Source organism: Opisthorchis viverrini (assembly GCF_000715545.1).
Source record: "Opisthorchis viverrini unplaced genomic scaffold opera_v5_113, whole genome shotgun sequence".
In the NCBI taxonomy this organism is placed as follows: domain Eukaryota; kingdom Metazoa; phylum Platyhelminthes; class Trematoda; order Opisthorchiida; family Opisthorchiidae; genus Opisthorchis; species Opisthorchis viverrini.
This window is the reverse complement of record NW_008751767.1, coordinates 1,237,815-1,245,398: the sequence shown is the minus strand read 5'-3', so window position 1 is coordinate 1,245,398 and position 7,584 is coordinate 1,237,815.

Genomic DNA, 7,584 nt, shown 5'->3' with positions numbered 1-7,584 from the left:
CGTTTCTCTCTTTTCTCCCATATTCTCCTGTTACTCTTTCGCATTCATCGCTTGCACTCACTTTTTATGTTTGTGACCATGCTCTTCAAAAATAAATGATAATAGTATCGTGATATCTCGAATATCGTACCAACTGAAACATGAGGCAGCCTGGTACAGCATATTCAATTTACTGAAAGCATCATAAACGAGAGATTCAGCTGGGTTCCAGTTGATTATCCCGCAAAACCAATTTTTTTGCAAATAAGTGTATCCCGCTAAAGACGTTTGTTACATCAAAAACATGGGCGCACATGGCTGAACGCCGTGCTTCGGTTTATGACACCAATTTAATACCAAGCGATGTTCTTAACCAGTGGATGCGAAATTCGTGACTTAATTTAAGTTCTGGACAGTCCCTCTGTCGTGTCGTTCCAGCTGTCTATCGACACCATCAGAGTGGTTCCCGAATTCAATAAGCCAACCACTTTGGAAAGTCTGATCGCGAAATAAAATGTCGGACGTCTTCCCAGTGTTTTAAAGGACTATCAAAGTTTGGCGCAAGGATACTTTCCTAACCAGTCACCGGAAAGTGGGATACTATGGGCAGCGATCTGACCGAGTACTTTCGAATGAATTTAAACATATTCAAATCTATCCAACACGTTTGGTTTTAGCAATGGAGCTCTGAAGCGGATGACAAACTCAGACAAGCCATTGGCTAGGAAACATGATTTTGGTGTGCTCTCATCGGACACTGTGTGCTGACCATTTTTGTGATTATCAGACTGCTGGGCCCGCTCCCTTTCATTTCAAAAAGGGTTCACAACAGGATCTGTGGAGTGGAGTCGGCTGAAAGCTTGGTATTCTGGCGAACGAAAGTACTACTTTCATAGAATTAGACAGGTCGAGCTATCTTCAGCCAGAACCACCCGGAATTTCTGAGGAAATTGAGATACCTTGAGAAGTGGTCTCTCTTCGAATAACTGTCCACCGGGATCCCCTGGAAGGGGGGCCCACGGATCACTACGAGTGTAACGATGATACTACTGATGAGGGAGGCGTGCGAGTAGTATGCTTTATTCTTGTGCTTTGCGTCTCCTGAAAAGTGAGGTCTATTACCGAATTTGTGGAGGCGCTTTTTAGCATCGCTTGGATTTTGAGCAACAGTCAATGAATATCCGGAAAAGTTCAGGAAGACGCGTTCAAGAGAAGATGGATGCTCAGTTTTTGTAAACAAGATGCATATGAGAGTTTCGCTTCCCTGTCCGTAACTGGTCAGTTGGTATTTTCTAATAGATGACTCCGCAGCGAAGGCCTTCTTCCTTTCACGAGTACTCTCTGATGTTGAACAGAGCATCGCAACCTTCATGGTTAGTAGTACTCATGTGAGCTGCAAGTAGTACTGTCAGTTTCCTGCATTGAATATATTGTCCGGCCGTTTACCTTGCATTTCGATATCGGTATCAAAAGTCCAGGTGACCGCGGGAATCGGGCATGACCGAATTTTAATACCGATGTTGTTATTCAGTGGTCTTACTCTGACAGAGCGCCAACTTTCGGAACCAATCAAATTACGTGTAAGGCGCTCCGAAAACAACCAATCACCTCACGAATACTAACTACTCTTTAGATTCCATGTAAACGCAAGTAGAAGTGGAGGAATCACCCCCAATTAACCACTCACAGAGGGGCGCAGTGACCTAATCTGCTCATGTGAGCCGCGGATGCACAGAGATGTGATGAGTGTTTGTGTCTGAAATGAGTTCATGGCTATCTGTGAGGTATGTTTCACCCGTTCTTGGTATGTTAAAACAGCGAGCATTTCAGGTAAGCTCACCACCTGCGAATTATGGCAAAACCTGTTGTACTGGGACGTTTTAAAAGGCTATTACAGGTAACCAGTTTACCGGTCTTCGACTGGCTTGGAGTTCACGATTGAAAAAGGCTGAAAAATCTTGCAAAAATAGTAGGTGAACACACAAACTGCGAAAATTCATCAACTATGGGGAAATTTTCTCTGGAACCCTGCTCACAAATAACCTAACGTGTTGTTTTGAGCTCCCAAGATAACCACATTAGGTAAGCAGTTATTCACGATCTTGTAAAGTGCACCAGTTTTATTGAAGCAGACGAATGAATTTTCTCTGGGACACCTTTCAGTCTTACTTATGCTGGCATGACCAGATTAGTTTCCTCGGAAAAATTTAAAATTTTTACTCGATACCCCAAAAATCTGCGAAAACCTTGCGAGGGTTAGTGTCGAAACCCATCGAAAACCTGGATTTCTAGATGAAGACCAATGTCATTCAGTGGAACGATCAGAAGAGAGACCTTACGTAGGACAAGGGAGGGAAGCCTTCCAGATGAGTTTGAATTTGTTGTTTGAAAAAAACACTATCAAATTTCATCCCTCTGCATACATAAGAATCAGGAGGGACACGAGTTCGACCTGAACGGTGTTCACAAACCGGTTGAACCAACAGCAAGGAAAAATGTGAATTTATGGGTACGTAGTATTAGTAGTACTCCACAAATACAGTGAAAATAATCCTATTTATCGACCATTATGGCCACTATGCATAAGAAGTCACAAGGGAAACCTATAGAAAAAAGCAGGAAAGTTCGAGTTTAACGTTAAAAGGAACTCGCTTAGAATATGCAGACAAACATTAGGATAAAAGGTCTAATTAAACAAATCTAATTGGCCGATCAGATGCAATCATACCGATCAGCGGACCAACCAAATTCAAGGAAATAAGACCACAGCGCAATGCGAACTGAGAACACACCAATCAGAATAAGGAAAGAAACATGATAAAAACTTGAGATGCATCGATAACTAATTAGATTAAAAGAATGAAAAAATGAATCAAAAACTGACCAACAGACCGGCGGAAAAGAATAAGGAAAGAAACATGATAAAAACTTAAAATGCATGGATAACTAATTAGATTAAAAGAATGAGAAAATGAATCAGAAACTGACCAAAAGACCCGCGGGAATGCTGTAACTCAATTAACCCATCACGCGAAGCGGTATAGGTTACTGCATAAATGCAAACTGATAACACCCTCTCGCTTCGTGAATTTCCAAGCCCTACGGACAGATTACTAGCACCCTGGTCAAAAATAACCTTACTTTCAGTTCTATTTGGAGGTATGATCTATAGAAAGTCTTGATCGCCGAGATCCAACGTGTGCAGACAAACAAGACGGCGCTTACTTGAGGGCGCCTACCAGGGATCGAATCCGAATTTGAATAAATAGTCAAAGAAGAATGGCTCACCGGAAGCATCGTGATCTACTCCCTTTGTCTACCGATTGACCCACCTAGTTCCAAACATAGGTCCCAGATTTATGCACACTAACAGACCGTGCCGGTGATTAGAGTACGTTTACAAGAGTAGTGAACGCCACCGGATCGATAACCTCGGCAATCAGTTTTTGGTGAGGTTGTATTGGGTCCTTCGAGATAGGGACTACCCAGTATTTCAAAAACGTTGATTGCACCTTACAAGTCAGGCATTAAGTATGAGTCGATCAATAGGAATAATCGATATGGCACGTTGGTCGGTAAGTGAATAAAGTTCAAACTGTCAATTTTCATGCGAAGTGACCAGTAATCTGGACTTGCGAAACGGCCGCTTAATGATTGTGACAAAGCACTACTCCACCACTCCACCAGTGCAGCTTGAACGCACCCGGTTGACCACACCTGAACAGATGTCTAATGACTCGGCCACGTGATCGACTGACTAAATATCAACACTTCCAAGTAAAGCAGGGCCACGAACTCAAGAAACTTGCCAGACAATTTCTGATAATTTTTATGTGGTTGCTAGCTTTTTTTAGAATTTACATCCATCTCACCCACCGCCGTTTGAAGAGTCTTCCTGTTGTCTCGGGGCGAAACTCTAAACTAGTCCCTTCGTATGCTTGTACGGACTACCTCCGAGGAAGGTGAGGAGACATACCGATAAGATGTTCTTACTTGAGTCTTGCACGTAAAACAGCAAATATTCACGGCAAAAAGTGTCGTTTCGTGAGAAGGAACATTACGAATCCTCCCCGCGAATCGGGTATTACTTTGTGGGACGAGATTAAATTCCAAACTCCAATGGACGTCACTCGGAAAACCGTTTGTTGGTTTTTTTCAATGGATTTGTCGTATAGTCTAGAGAAGGGAATTACTGAGCGATAGAGATTGCCCGTATGTTACATTTTAATGACTGTTTGAAAGTTCATCATCTATACGCAATAGATTTCAGTCAAACAGTCTGTCTCTCTTTTCAAGACTACAACTAAACTAGTCGCTGTCAGGCCGTAACTCAAAAACAAACCTTCCAGACGTAACCCGAACAAGAGTGAATGAGTGTCACACACAAGTAGGTTGTTCTTCCTAGACAACGCGTTTCTCAAACTATCGGAGTTCTCAATCAGCTGTGACCAAAACGGACAAGCCATTAATCCTACGGATCGGTTACCGTGTGGCTACCTGACAGTCCGGTTTCGAGTGAGTTCTCGGTGTTGCGTTTTAACTGTGGACGAGCTGTACCTTTTGGAGGGCTGGTGAGAAAAACCGCAATACCGTTGAACAACGCTCAATTATTTATTAAATATAGGTAGTTGTCTTCAACATAGACAAGGTTATTTGGGCCAAGATTTCAATCCTGGTTTTCGATCCTCGTTTCACGATCGATCAGTAGAAAATATCTGCGTTTTTCCTACATGAAAAAACTGGTCAGCTCGACGGTTTGTCTTTGGTATGCTTCAGGAAATCATCATTAGCAGTAGCTTCAATGATAACAAACTAATAAAGGGATATCTTTTTCATTCCTCAAGAATATATCCGAACTGAGAACAAGGCTGTTACACTTGCTTACAAACCAAGTGATCAGGTGACCGAATGTTAAGGAAGGCAGTCAAACTGTAGAGTATATATATATATATATATACGACACATAGGAAAACCAGAAAGAAACGTCCTGGACAGACCAACGAACACTCTCTTTGATCTGTTTGGTCCCTCAACCTGGATGACGTAAAGTTCCTCGCAAAACAGACAAGTTGAGAGCAACTGTCATACTGAACTCAACCGAATCCACGTATCCCTACGAAATAGAGGTCAGAAAATCGATCGATGGGCTCAATCCGATCGATCACCGAGCAAACAGATGATATGAAATGATCAACCGCAGAACAACGGAAAGCGTTCATGAGGAAAGGTAGAAGACCAATCAACAGAACCCACCTTCCAACAGACTAGCCACAAAAACCGACCGACGTACATGCAACGTTGTACAGTTGCCCATTATGCCATCTAGAGAAATGACGAGACGTTAGCAACAAAATTTGCCCAGGGGATAACTCAATTACCAGGTCGTTCAATTCGCTGACTGGTAAAGCCTCGCCCGTTCCAGACAATCACAGTTGACCTCTTACATGCATTCTACTTGGTTCATGAGTTCCAGTTACTGTCTTGGAAGCGATACTACTTATTCGGCTAGAAATCGAAAATTCAGATAGCACTCCAAAAGTATGTACCCCTTTTACAACGCTGACACCTTGGTAGACACCTGCTAGTTGACTTGAGGAATACCCTCTTATTGTGCTATTTTTAGTAGTTTGAGTCAGTATCTCATTAGTCAGCCTAGCGTGATTTCGATCGTCCACACTGATCGATAAACAGAGTTTGAAAACTCTGTTGCACTGCTTGATGTGTTCCTGACATGATGAACGTCATCCCGCCACGATCGTTCCCGTGCCTTTCGTCTTCCCCGGGGCACGTGACCACCAGCAGTCTCCCATTTTATGTGAAATTGATTTCTCGAGAGGTGAGAACCTTTCCTTTTGGTGACAACCGCTAACGAAAATTCATGTGAGCGAGGCCTACCTCAGTGGCCAAAGTCTACCTCAGCGATCAAGTAATGAAGGCCAACTGCACTGATCAGACCCGCCTCAGTCAAACGTGCTCCATCGACTGCGTAGGTGGTAACCAGTGTGGAAGGTATCGACGTCAATGAGGCTGGAAAAAAAGCCTCCCCTAAAAGGTTACCCCACCTGATGGAGAAGAAAACGAAGAACAAGGAAAATGTTTTCTCCGGGAAAACTACTCATCAGATTGCTGAACACTCTCCGACAACCCGAGAACAAGTTTCGCCCTCGTTGGGGTGAATCCACGAGATTCTACCAACCTTATTTGTCCTTGAAAGAAATGCACCACGGTATCCAGAATATCGTGAGACATGAGGCGATGTTTACGTAGCACATCGTGAACGACGAATTCAGCTGGAATTCCATTGAGTCTCCCTTCAAAACCACATCGGTGTGCCGGGGAAGGTAGTTCGCGAACAATAAATTAGTTCTTAAGATAAAAATTGATTATACTACTGTTGCCAGTTCTCTCTGAATAACCTGCATTGTTTTCACAAAAGAAATTATTCATAAGGTGGCTGAAAGCTCTTCGACAGCCCACGACAGGTTTCGCTTTTCTTGGGGCTCATCAGGTAGGCGCAGTCCATGAGTTTCCATCAACCTTATGTTCTACTTGAACCCAAACTGGACTGTTTTCGAGAAATGCACTCATTTGCAAATTGATTTGCTAATACTATCAGCCGGTCCCCCAGTAATCAGATTTTCCTCACCTGCCTGACTGCCGGCAAGCCCACATTCCACTTTTTAAAAGTTCTTAACTTTTTATTCGTTCGTTGCAATTCGAGTTACTTTTAAATGTTCTTCACTGAGTAGAACTCAACCAACATGAGACAAAGTCGTCAGATTCACAACTGTTCTTGCGTTTTCAACTCACCATATTCAATCTAACACTCAGTTCTAAGTTCCGTGATTCGAATCCGACATCTGCCTCTCGACTTATCCTGCCTATGATTGGGCGACGTGGCAGTATCACAGCTCCCGTGCATCCTCCGGGTGGCCTAGCACCGAAAGGTTGTTACAACTGAGCGGCTCTTCTGAGGAATTACTGGTTGTTTAAGCGGTACCTCCATGCACCTGCGATGGACTTAGGTTGGGTTACCTAGGCTGGTTGATTGATCTGTTTAGACCAAGTCCAAACAAGGTCGTTTTTATTATCTTAAGTTGTCACAAAACCCGTAGGGAACATGAGAACCGACCTGGTCAAGATGGGTGTTCACAACCGGACGACGCGACGGCCAATCGATTATTCTGAAAACCTCTCCAAATACAATACCGTCAGAACTATAAGCAGTCTGCTCAAGTTTTATGGGTCCTACATGTGATCGTTTATTCTCGAGAATCGAGCCTATGGGTGCGGTCATATGATGTGAAATATGTAGTTGTCTAAGTGGCCTAAGTGAGAGTTAATCACACTTCATGTCAACTGGAAGGTCGCGGGTTCCAATCCTCCTGTATAGGCTCGTCAGACGTAGACTAGTAGTGCTTCCCAGCAAGGGGAAAACGGCTGTACATTACTTCCCGACGTTCACCAAATATTGATTTCATTTGCATGACGAAACCTCTATTAAAATAGTGGCACCTTCTGAAGAAATTTTATCTTTCGAGAAATACACTCATTTGCAAGTCAATCTGGTTTTCACGAGAGACTCAACTGAACCTCTCGTTTATG